This window comes from Onychostruthus taczanowskii, unplaced genomic scaffold, assembly GCF_017590055.1.
Source record: "Onychostruthus taczanowskii isolate IOZ18803 unplaced genomic scaffold, ASM1759005v1 scaffold129, whole genome shotgun sequence".
Classification (NCBI taxonomy): domain Eukaryota; kingdom Metazoa; phylum Chordata; class Aves; order Passeriformes; family Passeridae; genus Onychostruthus; species Onychostruthus taczanowskii.
In genome coordinates, this window is record NW_024498451.1 from 376654 (window position 1) to 400523 (window position 23870).

General features: G+C 37.6%; 1 long non-coding RNA gene across 1 annotated transcript; it reads right to left on the reverse strand.

The window, feature by feature from the left end:
• Positions 1 to 159: 159 nt before the first annotated feature.
• On the reverse strand, positions 160 to 19312 carry LOC121331670. Its single transcript, XR_005952046.1, has 4 exons — positions 19177 to 19312; positions 15565 to 15633; positions 11849 to 12060; positions 160 to 373 (listed from the first exon to the last, which is right to left on the reverse strand). It is a non-coding gene; the product is annotated as an uncharacterized LOC121331670 (long non-coding RNA).
• Between the last annotated feature and the right edge of the window lie 4558 nt (positions 19313 to 23870).

Consider the following 23870-nt stretch of genomic DNA (forward strand, 5'->3'; position numbering starts at 1 on the left):
CAGAAATTTACAGCAACATCTCTCCAGTCCTTATGCTAATTTATAATGCACTTTTGTGCCAGGAAATCTTGGGGCTTATTGACATGGTATAACAAAACAATAGCTGTCAACTTTTGAGAGACTTCTAAGAAGTGTTATCTCTTGAAATTCAGAGTAATGTGTGTTACATTCCATTTATTTAATTTGATTTGTTGCTAGCAGGAACATGGAGCAGAAGCCAGCTGAGCAGGGAAATTACATGCATATATCCAGCATCAAAGCATGGTGGTAACAACACCAATGTTATGGGTTCAGTGCCTGTACAGGTCATTCACTTAAGAATTGGACTCAGTGATCCTGGTGAGTCCCTTCCAACTCACAGTATTTCAGGATTCTGTGAAAAGGAAAAGGAAATAAACATCAATTTAACAGATGACAACTAGGAATCAAATACTAACTCATACAATACCAAGTTTTACTTACTTTTAGAGTTCCTACTCCACTTTCCAGCTCACTATTTGTCCCTTTTCCATTTGAGCTTCCTATGGCTTTATATTTTGATTGCTCAACTGCTTTCTGATCCCTTATCCCAAATAGGGTTTTTGCACAAAAATGCGGTAACGTACCCTGTGTTCAAAGGGGTTATAATTGAAAAATCCCTTAGTTCCTCTGCTGTGACTTGGGGGGGGTGGCTACAAGAAAATAACAAATCTTTTCACTCTAGTCTTTCTAATACTAATAAATTTTATTTTTCTACTGGTAAAACAGAAAGAAGCTTTTAACTTTCACAGTTTTCTTTTTGTAACACCACAGCATCTGTAGCCCTGAACTACCTTGCTTCTGCTCATCAGACAAAAATTGTCCCTTTAAGCAGAAGGAAAAGAAATGAAAGAAAGCAAGGGAAAAACCTAGTGTTTTGACAAATCTCCTGTCAAGTCTCTTTAAGATTGACAAACTCAGTGCTAGATATTCCTAGTTTTGCTGTGCTCTTAACTAACACCGGCCCCATGATGTCACAGCTCACAGCTATGGAGAAGGTCAGGACTCCAAATACCAAAAAGACCTTTCAGATATCTGCTCAAAAACTCACTGAAGCTGTAGATCTCCTATGGGCCTGTTTTTCGCACTGTCTACCTCCAAGACTGCATCTTCCCACACTGCCCCAAGGACTGTGCACTCTCTGTGGCGAGGTCTCTGAGCCCTGTAGAGGTCACAGAGCTACAGAATGGTTAAGGTTGGAAGAGACCTGTGGAGGCAACCCAGAGTAAGGACACTTGCCTCTATTTTCTTTTATTCCATTAGCCATCAACAGCTTATCCCATAAATGTAGGGTTGGGAAGGGAGTTTGTCTTTTTTTGGGTTTTTGTTTGGGTTTGTTGGTTTGTTGTTGGTTTTAGATTTGTTTTTTGGTTTTTTTGGTTGGGTTTTTCTCTTTTTTTTTTTTTTTTTTCCAGAGCATAGTTTGAACTCACGGTAGTGCAAATGGTTTGAGCGCATAACTGAAGTGCTGAAGTATCTCAGACATTGGTGGGCCAGTACAAGTGCTTATGTGGAATTCTGACAGGGTAGCTGGCCTCTAGCACATGTGGCAGAGGGCTTGCAAGCTGATCAGGGTGTTTCCACTGCAACAATGTGGATGAATAAGTAGTGTGAGTGTGAAGTTTGTATCTGTTCTCTTCCACTAATAATGCCATAACAGTTAATATTACTTGAGCTCCCCTCCCAGAGCAGTTTTGACAATGCACACAATTCTTTCTTTGGACACAGATTTCTGGTTTAAAAGAGTGCTTGTCAATTTCCAAGAAATTTCACACAAGGTATCTTAGGCAATGTATTCAAAAACTTGCAAATTATAAAAAATTCTCTAAGACATTAAAAATTTCAGATTTGCTTAATTTTTTTCTTTAATAACTATGAGACAGAAGAATAAAAGAAGAAATAGCAGCAGCATAAACTCATACAAAAACAGAGCAGGAGAGAAACCTACCAGCCATAAAACAGATGATTACCCTGTTTTTTACTGTAGTGCCTATCACTAATTCTCAGCTTCAGAAACTTCTGTGTAAATTAATACTGAGTCTCTTCAGAACTATATATTTGCCACTCAGATATACTTATGTTCCAAGACAGACAAGAAAATTGAGAGAGGAATTCAGAGGAACAGACCTGTTTATTTAAGAAACAAAATAACCAATTGAAAAAAATCCCCACCAAAACTATTTTAATTCCCAAATAAAAATTAATTTTCTTCCAAATTTCTAGTATAAGGCTAGAACTTTTGTTTTGCCAAACCTGTTCAAAGTAGTGTATTACACAGACAAAATCTGACCAGAAGCCAGTTCCTGAAAGCCTGTGTTATTACAGCTTTTCACATCCTCTTTCAAGGCCAGGTTGGATGGGGCACTGGGCAACCTGCTACAGTGGGTGGCATGTAGGCCACTCCATGACAAGGGGGGCAGAACTAGATGCTAAACTTTAAGGCAGCTTCCAACCCAAACCATTATGTGATACTGTGGTTTTACGATGTGATCTTTTTCCTCTTTGATGTGAATTGCCTATCTTTAGTTCATTCTGTTCCTTCAATTAAATTTGTTGTACACTCTAGTCTAGAGGCAAATTAGACCCAAACTTTTCCCAACAGTTTTTAAATTTATAATTTGAAAACTGTGAAATATCCTCTTTAATGTCACACTAATTTAATGTAGTGTGTATAACATACTATTTCTTTTTTCTTCTAAGAAATATAGTTTTTCATGGTACAAGAATTGAAAAAAATTAATTTTTCAGGATTTCATCACTGTATCTTGCATCCAGATAGAGTGTATTGTATACCAGTGCAAATTATCAGTAAAGGTGTTAAGAAACAAGAGACAGAAAGGAAGCCCTTTTGTTTAAAAGATACAAAATTTTGTTGAAGGTTCTTTTTGCTGTGATGAGCTGCTGCCTCAGCTCTGCAGATTTTTTCCTTACAGGTCTACCACACATTCTCCTCAAAGCCAGTATTCACCAGTGAGTGCTACCATTACAATTTGATGAAGCACAGTGAATAAAGTTTGCACACCAAATTCCATCTTTCCTTAACTTACTCTATTCTTGCTGACCTATAGATGATGGGATAAATACTGCTGTTAATGTCAAATCCATATTTTTTGCAAGCAAACAGAGCCTTTGTAGGCTCTACTTGACAGCTACTGACAGGTTTGGCAAAACACCTACTCAGAGCAGACCAGCCCTTGCAAATAGATGACACCATGATCACCACTAGAGTAGAGGGATTTCCTTGCTGTGTTGGCAGTGGGGCCTCTAGGCAGCAAGCAGGCATGTCTCCATGCCTCTGAATTAATCTCCCAGTCAAACAAGATCTGGAAATGGCTTGCAAAAAAAAACCCCAAACAAACAACCACCACTGACAACAGCCATACAAAAATAAACAACCAAAAATCCACACAAAGACACCCCATCATAAACAAAACCCAAAGCAAACAAAACAAAACAAAACAAAAAAACAAACCTAAAAAACCAAAAACCAAAACAAAACCTCCCACAAAATGCAAAGAGAAATCCAGTATGAGAGTTGCACTTTTTGCCCTGCAAAATGCTCTGCATCCTTCCAAGAAAGATGCTCAGATTTGCTGACCAGCATCGATATAATGGCCTTTAGAGTCTCTTCACACATTGCAAGAATATCTAAATCAAATTCATTAAAAGAATAATATACGTTATGTTTTAATACACATACAGGAATTGAAAACAGGAGTGTAAAAATGGAACCTTGGCATCTGATAAGAAATCGACTAACACTAAAAACACTTCTTCATTGTGGAAAATTCACTTCAAACAATAATTTTGTTGACAGATCATAAATCCATAAAATGTGTCACAGGCTCTAGTACTAAGGAAAGAACAGGTCCAAAAGAGCTTTCCAGCTGGTTCTCTTTCTGAAGTGGCCTTTTCATATTTAACATGACATCAGATGCTGATAAAAATGATTTTGGCTGGGTTGCTACTAATTGGTCTTTTCATATGCAATTAATTTCTTTGTTTCTTGTTCACTAAGGGATTTAATTGCTGCAAAATAGAAATTTGCCAATTTTCCTTTAGAGAAATGCCTGTTAAACTTTCCATTAAAATAAAATTATCAGATCTTCCATTGCAAGGAGTTATTCACATATTATTGTAAATGTCTGTATAATAGCATGTTTCTCTTCTAAGAATAAAGATTTTTCAACTGTACACATTCACTTATTTCTACTTTAAAACCAAAGTATGCAAACAAGACTGTACAAGAAAACCTAATGACCTGGAAAAAGTTGTCAGCGATAGCAGTCACATGGGTTTCACACAGAGAGCATGTGTTTCATACAGCCAATTGTGTGCAGGTATCCAAACACTCCAGCTGCAACACACATTTTCAAGTATCCTTCTCTCAGGACTGAGTCAACCTCTGGCTTTTCATGACAAATCTAAAACCACAGACTTTTGTATTTTGTTGCTTTTAATTTTGTTTTCTTGGAGTCTTTGATGAATCAATAATTTTAAAATTATATTTTTTTCTTGCCTTCTGATTGAGATTTTTTTTTTCCTTATTCTGCTGATGAAGGTCTCTGAGAGATGTACTCTGGTTGATTTTGTTGTGACAACTAGAGATGTGAATTTGCCAGATTGAACCCAAGCAACAGAGCCAGGGGCATATGCTTCCATTCAGATTCTGATGCAGAAGCATCAAGTCTGATAGAGAAGTTGGGTGAAAAAATATAATCAGTCACTGTACAGTGACTTTATTTTAGTCTCTACAGCAAAGTGTTGACACTTTAAATCTCCTCAAGCACAGCTCAGAGAATAACTGGACTGTGTTCCATCTTCTGCACCCTTAGGAGACTCATTTTTCAAGCTTCCGTTTGCCAATAAATAATGCTTTTGCAGCCACGAAGGCAGCAACGCAATTATTCACTTACTACAAAGGAAGGAACATGGGGAAGAGAAGAGATATTTGGTCTGCAGTACATTGAAGTTTATTCTGAAAAGCCAGAAAATATTCACCGCTTGGACATATCCTTCTAGTGTGAACTCTTATATGCAATCCTTCACTTCCAAGCATAGCACCAAGTCTGGAATCCTCATTTACAAGCTCTGCATCATTAATGATTTTTCCCATCATTACTGTCCTCCCTTTTCATTATCAGATAACATCTTCCCTATATGTACTATTTACGTCACTAATAATTATAACATGGCAAAGTAAAAGGAGAACAATTTGCAATAAATCCACTGCTGGCTGAAGGGCTTCCTCCCAATCATTCCTAATGCACTAAACCCAAGCCTTGGTACTATGTGCTGTGTACTTGAGTAACTTTGTGTGTGATGTTAAATGCTACATAGAAGCAGCAACTACAAAGTCAGTTCATTTTAGATGGAAGGCCATATAAAGAGAAAAATATATATCTATATCCAGGAGATACAGATATGACATTTTGTGGAGAAAGTCTAACAAAGTATCAACTCTGAGGAGTACCCCAGAGCTGATTTTGGTAGATTTATGGCTGTACTTCTGCTCAAATGTTTGTATTTATGAATAAATAGGTGATATTGACCATAAAAAACCCAAATAAACAAACAAAAAAAAACCCAAAAAAACCCCAAAACAAAACAAAAAAAACCCAAAAAACCAATTTTTCCCCACTGACTCAATGTTCACCAGTATTTATTTTCTTAAAAACAGCCCAGTCTAAAGTATGGGTGCCCTTCATAGTATTTTTTGAGAAAATATGTTCCTTCTAAAACAGGAATTATGAACATACCTTGAAGATATGAACATATAAGAAATTAAAAATCACCATTCTCACAAATGCAACTCAGTTTAGAGATTCAATGAAGCCAGCTCAGCTCAAACTTTCTTTAAAATCCAACATTTATACAGAGTCTTTCTCTCATCTTTTATTTTTCTGTGAGACACCATAGAAGTATACACTATTTAAGATCTACTTTTTCCTCCTTTCTACTCTTCCTCTTGTGATATTGTTCCAGTTACAGTTTTTTATGTTATTTTTTTCCCAGAAGCATCCAAAAGTCAGTTATAATTAGCTGAAATAACCTGAAGGGTTAGCTCTGTTTCTAGTATGCTAAACTGTCTCCCCTAGTGCAAAAGAATCAAAGCAAAATGAAGATGTATGTAACTTAATATTTTATTGAAAGAGCAGTAGAAAACCCAAAGAACCAAAAAACTTCACAAAACAAAGCAAAACAGGCCTATCCCTCGAATAAAATAACATGAAGATTACACAAAACTTGGAATTAATTTGTAAGTGAGGAGGAAAACTCTGCTACAGTTTTGGTAGCTCTGAGATTTTACAAGGTAGAGAAATACCTGCAGGTTTCTAACCAACAGTCACCTGTTTTGAAGAACAAATTAATTCAGCAATTCCACTAGAAAACAAGTAAGTGGGTAGTTGAAACTTAGATGCTAAGAAAACAAGAAAAAACATGTTACTACTGCTTTTGCATCTGGGTGTGTCTAGAAACTATTTAAGAAGGAGGACTGCCAGAAGCCCATTACTCTGAATTTACCAAAGAAGAAGTAAAAAGGAACTCCAAACCCAGCCTGTCATATTTATTTAAATTCAGTGGAGTAATGCAAACAGCGATGCAAACAACCTCTCTAGTATTGGCAGCAATAAGATTAAATAGATCCCAGTACTCACTCTTGTCAACAACATGGCATAGTAGGGAAACTTGCAGTCTTCAAAGTAAAAGGAAATGGTCCATGTATTTACAAAACTGTACAGACTCCTACAGGTCTCAGTAATAATTAGTAACTAGTATTATGTCTTATAAACAGACAATTTTACTATGACAAGCCAAAAAAAACCCCAAAAAACTTCACCATTTGAATCAGTGACATTACTGGAAACAGTGTACTTAAGACTATTTTAAAAAAATATTTTAAAATATTTTTAAAATTAATTTTTTTTTTTTTTTTTTACATAAGGTAATTTTTTAATACATAAGGCATTCTGATGAATAGGAGCACAACAAAACCCAAACCAAAATGAACATAAAATCAGCAAAAAAAGACTCCCAACACATCCTCAAGAAGTCCCACATATTCTAATACCAAGAAACATGCCCCAGCTGAGCATATGCATGTTGCTTGAGTTGCAGGGAATGTTGTCATTTAAGAAGTGGAAAATTTCCTTCCTGACTTCCATGTAGAGTCCAATAAACTCACTTGTATTGCATTTTATACTTGGTCATGTAAAGTAGCACACAAATTTAAGCCCCCAAAGTGGATACTGGAATCGCTTTGCTCTGGAAGGAGGCCAATGTTCTCTCTCAACCTAAGAGCTTATAAAACAAAACAGAATAAGAAAAATGATGCCTTTCCTGGAAGGAAGCAGAAGATCTGATGTTGTGTGCCCAAGTCTCTGAGGATATTGAGCTACATGCTCAGTCACATTTTGTGACTGAATCAACACAGCTCCTTCTTCTGGTGGTTTGAAAAGAGCCCCTACTCTGCTGACTCTTTGCTTTTATTGCAATTGGGTCACTTTGAGAAGTTTTCTCCTTTCTCTATTTATAACCATCCAGCAGCACTACATTCTCTGAAGTGAAGAATTTCAGGTTTCTGCCTTCATCCTCTTTGTGGAGATCAGCTAAAATCACACAAAAGGTCCAAAGACGGATACAATTATTCTGTTCACATAAGTCTCATTTCCTTGGAAAATCAAGTTCAGACCTCTATTTAGGAGTGCCTAGATCCATGCTTTGTGCATTGGCCAATAACTAAACATGTTTATTATGAAGCAGGATATAATATATTTTGGAATGCTTTGAATTAGAGCCTCCATAAAACAATCTTCTAAAATATATCTAGACTGCCCATAAATTCCATCCCTTTATCACCTGAATAATGCCAGCCCAATGAAAATCAGTTTAAAAAGTATCAGTATTTTTGCTAAATTTAATTGCAAGTAAAAATGCTTTTAAAAGCATAAAACAAAATTATTACCATCAGATAACTTTTAAAATAAAGCACCTGCTATAAGAAACAGTTTTTCTCCTAAGGTTCAAAATAATGAAGAGAAGAAATAACTGTGTTATACAATTTTCCAAGACTTCAAATGCATATATGCAAGGAAATCCATCAATGCCTCTTTGCTAAGTTTTCAATTTATCCACACTACATGGGTTCCCTGTGTACTTCCCAAATTTGATCTTGCTATTCTTGTCTTTTTGCACTTCCTTTATCTGACATAAGCTATTTACCTATCCCATAAAAATAATTTGGCATTATAGTACTTCCATTAAAAAAAATTAGTTCTGCTGACACAGTCATGCTGGGGCAACTTTGCAAGACTAAAGGACACTAGATTATCATTTACTGAAAGTAATAAACATTTTAGAGACGCAATTTATTTTGGAGAAATGAATTTTTCACAGTATTTTGTTTTTCTCCCTAGGAAAAAACCAATTTTTCAGACTGCTGAAAATAATAGTTAATTGCAGACATATGCCCTGTCATCTTGCATGTGCATTTATAAACCAAACCAACCCACAACAACAGGACTGAATTATTTTTCTGTGATCCCATCGTAGACAGCTATATAAAGAGGTCTTCATAGTTGACTAAATGTACACATACAGAATTTTAGTTTTGTTTTCTTCAATGTAAGTAAATTGAAATTCCTAATATCACCTAAATTGGAGAGGGGAAAGAATGATTTTTCTGCAATATGGGTATATTTTAGTTTGGAAGATGAGGGAAAAGCTTTGTTCAACTAGTATTTTTAAATCTCTGTTGTATCTCTAGTATCTTTATATGAGTAGCAGCACCAAAAACTAACATAATTCAACAAGCTGTGACTGGCTGGCAGAAACAAACAGCCAAGAATATATCTTAAAATTATCCTTTTAATATTCATATATACAAGCAGAATAGTATAGTTTCCCTTCCTTCATCATCAACGGATTTTTTGCCTACTCATGTTTGAAATTTAATTTCCTACAATTTGACTTTGATCAAAAAACTCCTGTACAGTGAAAAGGGGCTTTCACAATTTCACTTGTCAATGACTTGCTATCAAATGGTTTTTCATTTCTCTGTGCCTCACTTGTACAAGTTCATCTTTCATTTACTTATATTAGTAGCCACAGTTACTCAAGCACTGTTTCTCAAAGAAGCCATTAACTTTCAGCTTGCTATTTAGAAATTATTGTATTATCACAAGAAGTGTTTGTAAAAGTAGTTAATACAAGCTGTCACACAAAAGCACTATCCTCAGACTCTAAATTATGTTGTACTGCAAAGGGCTATTCAAGCAACAGGCAATTTATCAATTTCTATTCTATGATACTGGAAAAAATGTGATATATAGAATATTAATAACAATTCCTCCACCCCAACTCCTCAATGAGTTCACTTCTAGCAGGAAATTTTAGACTGGTTATAACAAGAAGCAAACAAACAATCAAATGCAAAGAAACAAACAAAAAATGAGGGGAAAACCCCAACCAAATAGCCCTTCCAGAACTGTAGGGTTTAGGGGGTACTATATGAAGCCTTATATTATTTATGAACTGTAAGATTTCTAAACATCTGCAGGATTTTCAACTAAAATGTACCCAAAACATGCTATGACACATTCCAATTTAAAGTTGAGGTCTAGAAAAAATACCCCAAAGGACACACAACCTGAAATTAAGATAAAAATTGCTTTCTCAGTTAAAGGTCAAGCATGACTATAGTACATAACTACTTCATCCAAGAAAAAATCCTCTTACCCTCTCATTTCAACATCAGTTGAGGAAAATAACTACAGCTGAAAGCAGCAATAAGAAACCTCTTTCAATACCTTCTGTAAATCGCTTTTATTTCTGAGGGTTAACAAGCCCTTTTGACATTCTACCCATACAGGAGTTACAGATTTTCAGATACATTACACTCACAAAGAAGAGACACAGCATAGAACAATCTGTTCTCTGCTATAAAAGCTCTAAAGGCATATTCAGCAGCCAGAGAATTCATGGTCCCTGACCTGGTCAAAGCACAAACCTGAATACAAGAAAAATAAAAATGCAAACAGATAAACAAAATTGACAAAGTGCCATAGGAAAACAAATATTTCAGAGAAAATAAGTAATGCCATGGAAAAGGCAGGCACGGTGTAAAAGTGGGGGACAATGCATGGTGATTTCTTCCTTGGCACTGGACACAGCTTTGCAATACATTGTGACAGCAAAATCACAATTGCTTTGTTCATTACTGTTGTTGACAACTGTTTTTCATTACAGGCCTAAGATCCATTAATGAATGACAATTACAAGATTAACAGTACTTTGCATTATATTCAGTACCTAATGAAAGATCAAAATGCAGTAGTCTTCTGCAAAGTGGCTGGAGTGATGCCTGGTTGTTTTCATGTTGTCTCTCGGGGGTTTCTCTGTGTGTAAGCAAAAGTGATTTTGCTTTCTACAAGTCACTGAAGCTGGCCTTGCCAAACTCTTCTTATCACTTAGTGCTTTGTTACCTCTGATAAAGAGCCAAAACACTAAATTCTGCTTCTCTCCAACAAGTGTAAAATAGCATTACAATCTTCAAAATCTGAAGACACTGCCAGCACAGCTATCATCAAGAGCAACATTTTGGCAGAATAGTGTGTTATGGGAATGCATCCAGCTCAGTTCTCAGTGCTCAGAATAAAAAAACTTTGTTGTTTATTAAGTCTTTATCTACATATATATATATATGTTTTAATGGGAAGACAAAAAACCAAATCCAAACATGAAATTCAGTAAGAGAGAGTGCAAATAGACTCACTCAAATAGATTCTGATGGTCATAACTTTTCATCAAAATATACTCATCTGAATTAAGATGAAGTATATTCTCGGTATATATAGTAAAATCATATTAGCTGCTTCTGTAACTGTTGCCTTCTTGAGGACCCAAAGGTTTTTTACAAATTACTTATTAACTCTCAAAATAGTTCCTCATGTGTGAATGCTAGTTCCTCATGTGCGTAAGCTATCAACAGTATTTTGTTCATATAGTGCTTCAGTTAAAAAATTCATAAATTCTACAGATTTTTTCTGTCTTGATGCTTCCTACAGAGTATCCCCTTGAATGGCAATTAATTTCCCAAAGCCAACTCCTTTTTGCCCATAATGGTAATGGATAATTGTCTTTATCTTGATCCATGAATTTTTTTCACCATGTTTTCTTCTTGGCCGTATTAACAAGATGTGCTGGTTTTGGTTGGGAAGGAGTTAATTTTCTTCACAGCAGCTACTGTGGGTCTGAGCTTTGGATTTGTGCTGGAAACAGTACTGATAACTCAGCAGGTTTTAGTTACAGCTGAGCAGGTTTTACTCAGGGCAAGGCCTTTTCTGCTCCTCACTCCACCCCACCAGCAAGAAGGCTGGGAATGCACAACGATTTGGGAGGAGACACAGTCAGAACAGGTCACCCTAAGTGACAAAAGAGATATCCCAGATCGTATGGCATCATGGTCAGCCTATAGAAATGAGGGAAGTAGAAGTGGAGGTGCCTGTCCTTCCAAGTCACTGTTACACTTGATTGCACCCTGCAATCCTGGGCATGTCTGAACACCTGTCCGTCCATGACAGGTGGTAAATTAAATTCTTGTTTTACTTTGCTTGTTTAGACAGTTTTTGCTTTACCTATTAAACTAGCCTTAACTCATGAGTTTTCCACCCGTTACTCTTCTGGCTCTGTTCCTCATCCTCCTGCAGGGGAGTGAGTGAGCTGCTGGGTGAGGCTTGGTTGCTGCCTGGTCTTAAACCATGATGGGAGGGGAAATGGCAGAGAAGCATGGTGGGCACAAGAAAGTCAATAAAGGACAACACATACTTACCTTCTGCTGTATTTCCCTCTACTGATGAGTTCCAACCAGGTAATTTCAGTTCTCAGGTAGAAATCACTCCAAAACTTGATAATCCCTTAGGCTCATATTGAAGTTTTATCAGTTCTGTTTACCTTTGAGATATTCTTGAAGTACCAAAATGTCAAATCTGAAGGTGCTGACAAAACTTAGATTTATGAAGTGACATCATTGTCTTATTTGCACTGTAAGCAATTGAAAGAGAGAGGGAGAGCATGTGCTATACATTTATTCTCCATCTGCATTACTTTATACTGATCTACAATTAACTTTACCTGCTATTTCACTGCTTACTCTCACAATATCCTTCTGAAATTTTCAGTCATTCTTACCAATTTCATTAATATTCAACAGAAACATTTCTTGTGGTGCTCAACCTCTTTCCCACAATACCTTTCAGTTTCTCTATATTTCCTATCATTCAGCATCAGTGTGATGTGGCTGAATTAAATCCATTCCTGTTCCACAGAGCTTTAAAATAAGAGGGACATGGACAGCCTTTTCTTGCTCTCCCCCAGCTGGAAGATGGTGCAGGAGCAAAATAATACCTCTTATAATTTATTCTTAAAACATTCTCTGGAACATGTTTTTGAAGTTTAACAATTGATTCCATTCTGTCTGAGCTATATTATTTGTTTAATTTCTTTACTAAGCAGTTACTGCTGGCAAAGTACTATTCCCATTAATAAACCTTCAATAATTTATACTTTGTACCACTAGGTGTCGAAAATACGTCAATGCAAAGAGCGAAGATTTTCTCTGAATGTCATATCTTCAGATGTAACAAAGCAAGAAAATGCTGTGACTGACCACCTCCACCACCCTTTTTTTTTTTTTTTTTGCATTTGCATTTGCATCATCCTTTGGGCATTTCCTTTCAAAGATGTCACCAGTCCTTTATTCAAGCCTGTGCTGTTTAACATCCAGTCTCGAGGACATTGCTGGACACAGCTTTGCTCTCCAGGTAATGTAACTATCAGAAGAAGACTGAGGCAGTTTTTTAAACAAGGAATAAGTAATATTTCCTATTTTTGTATGTAAAAACTGTTTGATTTCTCTAATTTCGATGTTGTATTGGTTTACTGGAAAGAAATATGAAATAAGATAAAAAATGTGAGGGAACATATGCTAACAAAGTTTGGGAGGAATTAATTTTAGTAAAGTGCTGATGTTACAATGTACACTATGGCCCTCAGGAAGGCAGTTCTGACGTGTCATCTTTCAGAAGTCAACAAAAGTACAATGCAAACAGAGTTCAGTTTTTAAAACCCATCCCAAAAAATTCCACCACTAACTTTCTTCACTGCCAGTGGAACCCTTATATTTCAGAGGAAGACCGCCTAACCTACATTTAATTTCCAGCCAAAATTTTATAAAACTCAAAATAAACAGCCCCATCACATTACAGGAGTGCTCTCTAGCTCAAACTAAAGAAAAAACATTATGTGACTGTCAGAATCATGAAACAATGCTGTAAAATAAACAGACCCTCATCCTCCCCTCAGTTTCTGTTTTTAAAGGAAGATATTTTTTTCCCAAGCCCCACAAACACCAAAGGCAGATGGAGCCAAGTTTGAAGAGATCACCATCTATAATGCAAGTTAGAATTGACAGAATTATAGAATCACAGAATAAACTAGTTCAGAAAAGACCACTGAGATCATAGAGTCCAACCTATGACCTAACACCTCTTCATCGGAACCTCCCCAGTTCAGTTCACCTACAAGAACACCTACAAGAACAAGGGTTGGTCATCTTGAAATATCCTTCAGCTGCTTATAGAATAAGTTATCCATCTCTTCCTGGCTGGGTGGTCTATAACAGACTCCCAGTAAGATGTCAGCCTTGTTGGCCTTCCCCTTAATTCTTACCCATAGGCACTCGACTATCATCATTAGTTTCAATTTCCACAGCGTCGAGAGCCTCCCTAATATACAGAGCCATCCTTCCACCTCTTTTCCCTTTCCTGTCTCTTCTGAAGAGCTTGTAGCTATCCAGTGCAGTGTTCCAGCCCACCACATTTCTGTGATGGTGACTAGATCAGAGCTTTGCTGTTTCACCATGGCTTCCAGCTCTTCTTTTTTTTTACCCATGCTGCGTGCATTAGTGCACATGCACCTCAGCTGGGCTGCTGATTTCATCCCTAACTCTGGCTTACCACCCTTGGGCCTGCTTCCAGACAGCCCAGCTGCACCCCCTTCCCCCTCAAACCTAGTTTAAAGCCCTCTCAATGAGTTCTGCCAGTTCATGAGCTAAAATCCTTCTGCCCCTAAAAGAGAGATGGAGCTCATCCAGTTCCAGCATGCCAGGTGCCATGGAAGTTGCCCCATGATCAAATAACCCAAAATTCTGTCAATGGCACCAGCCTTTAAGCCACTTGTTGGTACTTTTGAGTTCTTCTGTCCTTTCATGCATGCAATTCTACACTGCATGTAACTGAATTAATTTTTAAAGAATTATTAGATTAATATTTTTTAATACCCAAGTTACCTACTCTATATCAACCTATAGCAAAAGAAAATGGACTATTGCTATGGTTCACAAAGTGTTATGAAATACACAGGTAAAATCCAGAACTATCCTGCTTTACTCCATGGCCTTTCATAACCCTGAAAACAAGATGATTTACAAGTTTTGTACTTCCCATGTGATGTTAAGGAGAGTACACAATTTTCCTCTTGTATTTTTTCTTCCAGCAACTCCTTTTGTGCCTTGCTGTTCCTCTTGACATAAACCCTGAATACTAGGTCTCTGTGCAAATCCCACAATACACGGTGTTTTGCTACTCCATTCCCATAAAACTCTTCAGGGCTCATTAGCTAAAATGAAACTAGGCTTTTGAAGCACGTCTTGACAAAGCATCTTTTTAAAGCATGTTAAGAAGAGGCTGGGCTTTCAAAACAGAGCTTGAATATGGAGTATGCCAGTCAATATGCATAGTTCTGAGATATTAAACTAAAGATAATTGAAATTCAGGATGGAACAGCATACGCAGTTGGACTGAGTATCTTTCTAATTAAAATAGCTAGAAAATAAATGGACACACAAATTGGAACATACATTTTAAGACCTCAGCTGGTGCATCTTTAGAAAATATAGTTGTTACATTAGGAATAACAAAAAATGCTAAAAAGATAATAATAAGTTGATAGTACAAAAAGTATAGATACTAGAACAGATAAATAGTGATGCATTATACACCTAGAAATATATAGTCACATCTTAAAACTGTCCATTCTAGCAGCATTGGAGAACATGGCTATATACCAGCTAGTTCTTAGGATTCTGCTATTACAAGCAAGTTTAAAAACATTATTTGTGCTTAAAAAATTTAAAACATACCCCCCAAGAAATAGGCAAATTGTATTTTACTCTTCAGTGACATTTCTGATAAGCATTTTCTCAGAATATATTTAGTGGATGTAATTTCAGGAAATTATCTCTTGAATCATTACTGCCACAATATGGCATATGTATTCTACTGACCAGGTCAGAGACAAAAGGTGACATGCAAATACTTCAGTGAATGTCATACAATTATCCTCTTCCCACTTCAAGCATTCATATTTTTTCCCTCTGCTTCCAAATAATGACTGCTACATGGATAAGTATAACCTGTTCTCCAGTTAGGCATGGCCACTGGAAAAGAGTCCTGGAGAGGATCATGTTAATAGCTTTAGGTGACTTACCTGTCCTGCAAAACTCAATACCCTCAAGCTTCTGCTCTTAAACCTCTGGCAGGCCACATTTCTATAGCTCTACAGAAAAAAGGGGCAGAAATATTTAGCAGAATAAAGATAGAAACATTTAGTGATTAAATCAGGAGATTCACTGTTGCATGAACAACTAAAGCACCTTAATGCAGGATCTGCAATAGTTTGTATTGTTGCTGTTAGGCTTGTTCCACTGAAAGAAGAAAGCATCTTTCTATAATTGTAGGAGCAAGAGTTTGATATGCAGAACTAAATGGAGCTGGTGTGCAAATGTGGATATAACAAAAATGACTTTCAAATAAATATATCTGAATTACTGGAAATACATAAGGTTATAAGAAAACCATAGGGTTTTAATTACAAGAGGAAGAAAAATTTTCAGAATGTTTATTTCAAAGAGGAGACCTGAAGCAGCAGAAAGGGAATTTTTAAGGGTTGTCAGGAAGGAAAATCTTTATGGTAATTCAGCACTTTTGGAGGACTACTGTGCCCATTCTGTTAACCACTTCTGTGGAGGTAGTATAATAAATGCTGAAAACAGCTTCACAATGTAATGTATATTGTTGCATGAAAACAAATCCATGACAATTTCCACCACTACAAGGCAGTGACAAAGTGACAAGAGCTGGGGGAAAACCAAAGTTGGTTTAATCTCTATTACTCATAAGAAGTCATTGTTTTCCAGTAGGGATGTAATCCAAAAATAAAATGTGTTTTCACTTCTCTTATTCATTTACCAACAAGCAAGCATTCTTAACATCTGTGCCAGGCAAAGCTACCTTTCCATGGATGGATAAAGAAACAAATTTGGCCTGGGAGATGAGGTTGGGGAACAAAAACTGAAAAAAGCATCCCCCTTAAACCCAGCAGCTATTTCAGATATGCCATTCATATTCTGTAGGATTCTGTAACCATCTTCCACGCTGGTTACCAGGGAAACAGCTCTCATGCATTCTGAAATCCCACATGTTAAAAGCACATTCTGGAGAATTTTCCCTGCTGGTGACAGGGAATATGATTTGGAATATGAGATTCTCCATTTCCAATGTTAAATTAACAGAGGGAGAGGCTCCAAACATATTTAATAATAACCATCAAAAATTCTGAAGAGAAGAAAATAAAAACTTTAAAAAATTATTTATAAGTCCACATGGACTATTGCTATGCATATATCTGAATGTCTGCTTCTGGCATGACTTTTTTGACACCTACATAACTTGCTACTTCAATGTTATTTTTGCTGCTAAGTGTACAGGTGGAAATGACAATACATCTACAAATAAGGCCTTAAATTATAAGAGTCTTACAAATAAAAAAAATATAATACATAATTTTATAGTGAAGAACATTTTCATAAATTTCCATGTCTCATTCCAGTCTTTTGTGCTATAGAAGTGCAGGACAAGTTAGTCTTAATTCCATAATTCTAAGTAATTCCAAACTTCTTGAAGGAAAGCATGGGAGCAAAATCAGCATTGGAAACAATAGTTACAACCTCTGGTCAAATCCTCTAAGGTTTTGCTTATGTACTATGAGGCTTTGTAAAACATTTCACATGCATAATGAGGAAAAGCTACTGTCCTCACCCCCCAAAGAGTCTGCTAGTGTTGAAAATATCAATGCTAAATTTATTTCTTTAATAATGTTATTTAAAAAATAGAAAAGGTAGATCACCGATGATGTAGACACACATGTGTACATGGGCATGTGTACATACATATCCTATAAAACTGATAGTAGCTCCTGGGCTTTAAATAGAAACAAAGCCAAAAACTTTTCAGGAACAACTTCCCTCAATAATTCTCTCAGGAAGACTGGAACAAATGTGGAGGGTAGGTAGGCCAGAGTAACATGCATGTATTAGCACAGCAATGCTCCTCCACTTCGTGACAGTTTTGCTTATTTCAAAATTATTCTTCATGATTAAAATTTAAACTTTATACATTGTTTTTATTTATTTTGGCAAGATCACATTAGTAATTGTTTAATACAAAAGAAAGAGAGAAATTACATAGCTACAGAGGGCATTGTATAGAGGCAAGACTGGAGTTGGAGCAGTGAGGACAGACTGAGGAATGACTGGCTGGAGTGAAACCCCACAGAAACGAACCTGGGGTCCTGGTTGATGGCAAGTTGAACATGGGTCAGCAGTGCCCTGGCAGCCAGGAGGGCCAGCCCTGTCCTGGGGGGCATCAGGCACAGCATTGCCAGCCAGGCAAGGGAGGGGATTGTCCTGCTCTGCTCTGAGCTGGGGCAGCCTCACCTCGAGTGCTGGGGGCTGGTTTGGGCGTCACAATATAAGAAAGTGTCTAAGGGAGAGCTATGAAGATGGTGAAGGGCCTTGAGGGAAGCTGTGTGAGGAGCAGATAAGGTCACTTGGTCTGTTCTGCCTGGAAGAGACAGAAGGAAGACCTCATTGCGAGACTGTCTCAAGATGCAGATCAGCAGCACCCAGTATTAGCATACTTTGAGCTGTTTTAAACGACTAAAATATCATTTTAAGGACTAGTCTAAATGCTTATCTATCAACACTTGGTCAAAACTGCAGAAAAATTTTCATGCATCACATTATAGACATAGATACATTAATAGAGCAAGCACTCAATTAAAAATCTAAGTTTTCCAGGACAATATTCCTTTTTTTTTTTTTTTTTTTTTTTTTTTTTTGTTTTCTTTCATGGAGGCTGGAGTCTATGTGCTTCTGGAGGACTCAAGCAATTTACCACCCTAAGTTCTCTCATCTTTGTGAAGCTTAGACTCTTGACTGAAATTACAAAAACAAAAGAAAAATCTGCCATGCATTACTCATGATTTGCCTCTGAACAACAAGTAGTCTTCCACTCTTTATGATCCAGTGATATACACTGCTCAAATACATAAATTTCAAACTGTTTTTCTAAAATATTTGCTGAGACTATCCTTCATTAGTTGGATCTTACATTACCATTTTGTGCTGCTGAACACAGGGAGAATAATTTACTGTTCCCATAGTTCTGTTTACTTTTGCTTACAAATCAATAATATTAGTGTGCATAAATACCTGATAGTGAGTGCAAAGAAGACAGGGTTAAACTCCTCTACTCTTGTCCACTGAAAGGACAGGAGGCAATGGACATACACTGGAATATTAGAGATTAAACATAAGAAAAAAACTTACTATTTAACATGAAGGTGAGTTAATATACAACCATTCTGTCCAGGGAGGTTGTCTTTATCTTTGGAGGATGTTCAAAACCCAGCTAGACTCAGTTCTGAGTAGACTGGTCCAGGTGACCCTTCTTTGAGCAGGGCCATAGCAGATGCAATCCCCAAGGTTCCTTCCTACCTTAGTGACTCTGTTACTGTATCTGTGACTGGGTGGATAAAAACACTGGATAAATAACACAGCAGTGCAGCTGTGAGAATCTGGAAGCTGGCTGAAACCCTGTCTTCAGAGGCAGGGAGACCTCATCTAAAACTTCCAAACTTCCATTGAGCCAAAATACTACTGAGTTTGAAAAGATTACTCAGGTCAAAAGAGGACAAGAGAAGAACCCAAACACCACCAGCCCTGCACAGCTCTGGGAGATGAACCAAACAGGATCTTACCTAGAGAAAGAGTGGTGACTGCATGGAAACAGTCTCCTAAGATGTTCAGTGGGATCAAGGCACATCTGCTATGCCTCCATACTGCATACCATCCAATTTTCATGTAGACATTTGGACTACAGACCACAGATCTATTATTCTCCAACAACTTTTTTCCTAGCAATATTATTTAGTTCTGCTCAAAAAAAAAAAAAAAAAAAAAAAAAAAAGCTGAAGTACAGACTTTATATCAGAAAAGCTAGCAGGTAAACAGTTTGGAGTCCACCAGTAAGATTAGGGATTGCCAGAAAAAAAATTTGGGACTTTTCAGAAAACACCCATAAATAGCCCCTAACCCCCACATATTAATCTTAACTGCCTATTATTAAGACTGATCTCATTCTCCTTTCTTCTTGTTCTCCTGAATCAGCAGCTTCTCAGTCTTCTAAATACTAATGAATATTAATTGCAAATACTAATATTCTTTCTTTGTCTAAGGTTTTCTCTGATGGATTTGCACTACTACAAACAAACAAAACTTTCTAAAGAAGGAGAAGCTGAATAGCATGCAAGAAGAACCAGTGTATGAACCCAGAGAGTAGTCAAACTTAGTCTGGCCCTTTAGAGTATTACAATTGTTGAAAATTTAAATTTGGTCCCAAACATTGTAATGGAGAGGTTCACTCTCAAAACAAACCAATTCGCATTTTACATCACAGCAAATAGGGATACAGGGTTTCACCCTAATTTCTGCATGAGATCTAAGTATTAAGATAGTCAAAATCTTTCCCCCAACAGTTATGTGTGGTGGGTTGACCTTGGTTGGATGCCAGGTGCTTACCAAGCTGACCTATCACTTCCCCTTCTCAGCTGGGCAGGGGAGGGAAAATCAGATGGAAAACAACTTGTAGGTTGAGATAAGGCAGTTTGCTAAAACAAAAGTGAAGGTTGTGTGATTACAAGTGAAGGGGAAAAAAATTATTCCTTATTTTCCATCAGTGAGTGAGTCTGGCCACCTCCTGGGGAGCAGGGCTCTAGCACAAACAGAGGCTTCTCCAAAAGGCAAACACTGTAAATAAAAAGTGTCCCCCTTCCTCCTCCTTCCCTTAGTTTTCCATCTGAGTGACATCACATGGCATGGAGTTCCCTTTTGTCAGTTTGGGTCAGCTGGCCTAGCTGTGTCCCCTCCCAGGACCAGCCCAGCCTGCTGATGGGGCTAATGTAGAGACATGGCTGGTGCTGTGCCAGCGCTGCTCAGCAGTACCAAAACACTGCTGAGTTATCAGCACCTTTCCAGACACCAATGCAAAGCACTGTGAGGGCTGATATGGGAAAATTAACTCCAGCTCAGCCAGAACCAATACACTATGAAACATATTTCATCGAAATAACTCAAGAGTTGGCAAAATCCAGACTCCAAAACCAAGGCTGCTCATCCCAGGGCTCACCCCACCCAGTGATGTTAAACAAGCTGTACACAGGAAGGCAGCAGTTACCTAAGGACACCATTCCCAGTTAAAATTTTTATCTCATCTCTTATGAAACTACATACAGTTTCTAGACTAAACAACTCCTTAAGACTTGCCTACTAGATTCTGTCTTTTCCACTTGCTTTCCTATATCTTTTACTAAAATCACACTGACATTCTATTATTTCTTGTTCAAAGAGCTACAAAATTAAGTTTGGCCTGAAACTGCAAGTATTAGTTGTATATTCTTCTTTGTGTTCAAACAGCCAACAAAACAATTTCTCCAGTTGAGCACAACATACACTGCTGCATGTAGCTGGAGAAAGTGTGTTTTTCAGTTATTTCAGTAAGAAAAAATACAAACAGAATATATATATATATATATATGTATATATACATATCTATAATATATATACACACACACATATGCTTATCTATAACTCCTTTAGCTTAGTGGTGCTTTTTTATTAGCCCTATATTTTTCAAAACCAACTGAACTTTTCTCATGCTCACCTGTTTTCCTGGTAAAAATATCAAATTAATATAGAAAACTATCTGCAGTGTTTTCAGTTAAAGCAGAGCAACACTGTACAGCAATGTGATATCTTAAAAGCAAATAGGAGAGAAACAGTAAATGCTATAAATATTTAAATTGCATACATGTAGAGCTTTGTACTGAAGAAAAGCAAACGAGTAAAAGTTACTTCACAATATTTCAAGACATCAGCAACACAAACTAAAAACTCCTATAGTGCAATGTTTTGGCATACAATTCTTATTTCTTATAAATATTCACAACACAATCCAACAGACATCAGCGTAGATGGTTAGAGCAGTCAAATTTCTACATGGTTAACAGGCAAAAGCAGTTGTAAAACAGATATATGACACTGAAGGTAGATCAGTATTTGGGGTTTTCTATTTTTCAAATCAGTTTTGCCTTTAAAAAGTTTTGTAATCCAACACTGAGAGAAGCCTGTTTAAACTTAGTTCCTGATCTACAGTTTTGTTCAGTCTTCCTGACTGAACTTTCGACTTTCTGTCGGAAGCCTGGTTGGTTATTTGGTGAGGTACATCATTGCTGCTGCCAAGCCTTGAGACTGATGGGCATGAGAGCTGAAGGCAGGTTTGTAGCAAAGGAGTGTGAGCACTAGCGCAGTGTCCTGCCAGCTCACTGTGCTCACAGACTTCTCTGCTGCTCCTTATAGCAGAGAACCAGCTCCAAACGGGGAGCTTTGACTCCTGAGACCTTTTGCATCAAGCTGTGGGGGCACAAGCGGCTGCCACAGAAAAACAAAGCTTTCCTGACTGAGGCTGCTTCCCCCTAGTTTAGGATTTTGTATCAGGTAGCTCCAAGTATCTGTTTTTCCTTCAGCCACTGCTGGGGCTTCGTTTCCACCCACACCCTGTTCCAGAGCAGCAGGAATTCTACTGGATCTGTTTGGCGTACGTGTAGAGCTTTCTAGCAGTGGCTAGAAAGGCTTAAAGCTATCAGCTTCATCTGCCCTGGAGGCCTCACCGACATCTCGCTGAGATGAAGAGCAGTGAAACAGAGCTGGTGGGAGAAGTTGTGTGGTTGAAGCAGGATTTGGGAGTGCAGCAGGGACGCTCCGCAGGGCGCCACCAGGCTCAGGCCTACAAACACCGAGTGCTGGGCCTCAGCACAGCCATCCCTGACACCACGGCATCCCCAGAGGGCCCTGGCGCTTCGGGCTGGCCTCTGGTTCCTCTCGAAGGAAAACCACCCAGGTATCAGGGAAGGGAGGGGGAAGGGGAGGAGGGATGGGAGGATGCCTGTCGCAGCAGGGCTCTGGGTCCCCGAGCTGTCTGCAAGCTGGGAAAGGTGGGGGATGTGCCTGCCATGGGTGTTGGCCAGTTTTCATGTTGGAGGGCTTTTTGGGACTTACCTGTATTTCATTCCTTGCTGAAATAGTTGAATCTAACACTGAGCTTACCGTTTTGTGGTTTTTAACGCATACAGTCTGGGAATTTCACTCACACCCAGGTCTCACCTGCAGCTGAGGCAAAGCATCAGTTCAGGGCAGCTGCAGTGCAGTGACAGGGGCTCCTCAGCTGTCCTGCAATTAGCAGCAGCATTACAAAAGGCACGCTTAATGCTCCTTAATACATAAATCACTGATTTAGAACCATTATTATTGTCTCCTTGGAGGACATGGAGCTGCAAGCAAGCAGCTTAACTACTGTAGCCACAGTACATGGTGACTTGTGGTTCAGTTGAAAATATACCTCTGTGCTGAGGGTGGTTGAGGTGGGAACTCCTTCAGGCTAAAGATTCCATGCCTTCAGTAATTTCTTTCAGGCTAGCCCTTTCTGTTCTCAGGCTAGAATCAATTCCCTAGCTGTTTAAGGACGTACTTGCTAATGTAGCAGTGTGTCATACTCTATATTCCAGAGTCTGAGACTCATTTACAGGTTTGCAAACAATAGTCTTTATGACCTTCTAAATGTAGTGAAATTCAGTAAAATAAAAACAATTTAAAAATCTCTTTTCAAGGTTATTCCAGATGCAGAAAGCCTTTTATTACTTTTCTTTTTTTTTTTTTTTTTTTTTTTTTTCTGTTTTTCTTTTGTCTTTTTTGTGATGGGGAGAAACATTTATTGCATAGAAGCTAGTTACTCAGGTTTGTATATTACACTGTATGCAATAAAAATTAAACTGTTCTAGGGTTTTTCCCCCTCAGCTTTTCTTTCCTCCATGCGTACATTCAAAGTTTCCTTAGAGATTGTTACTTTACTTTGTCTTCCCCCATCATGTTTTTTCTCTACTGGTTTATTCTAAAGAAAGCAAACTTTCTAATGGTACTTGAACTTTTGAACTTCCAGAGTTCTGAACACTTTTAATAACAAGGAACAAACTTTTGATTTGTGCAACAGGTATAGGTGAAACCATTAGAAAATAGAAATATGAAGGAATATTTGAACAAGCATAAGGTGATTTTTTTCCCATAGGTGTCTATATCCTGCATATAAAGTATTTTTTAAAATCTAAGCTTAGTATTTCTAGGCCAATAGAAAACAACTGTCTCCAACTTCACAAATATGCAGGAGTAAGTAATTATATAACAGTGGCTTTGAAATTTAAAAGTGAAATATTTTTATAGTTTTTTTCATAGTAAGATTTTAGAACACTTTCCTGACATAAGGATATGGCAGGTTTTCAAGATGTCAGGATGTCTGAGTGTTCTTATCATGGAGTTTTATAAAAATGTGGCTATTCTCTGAATG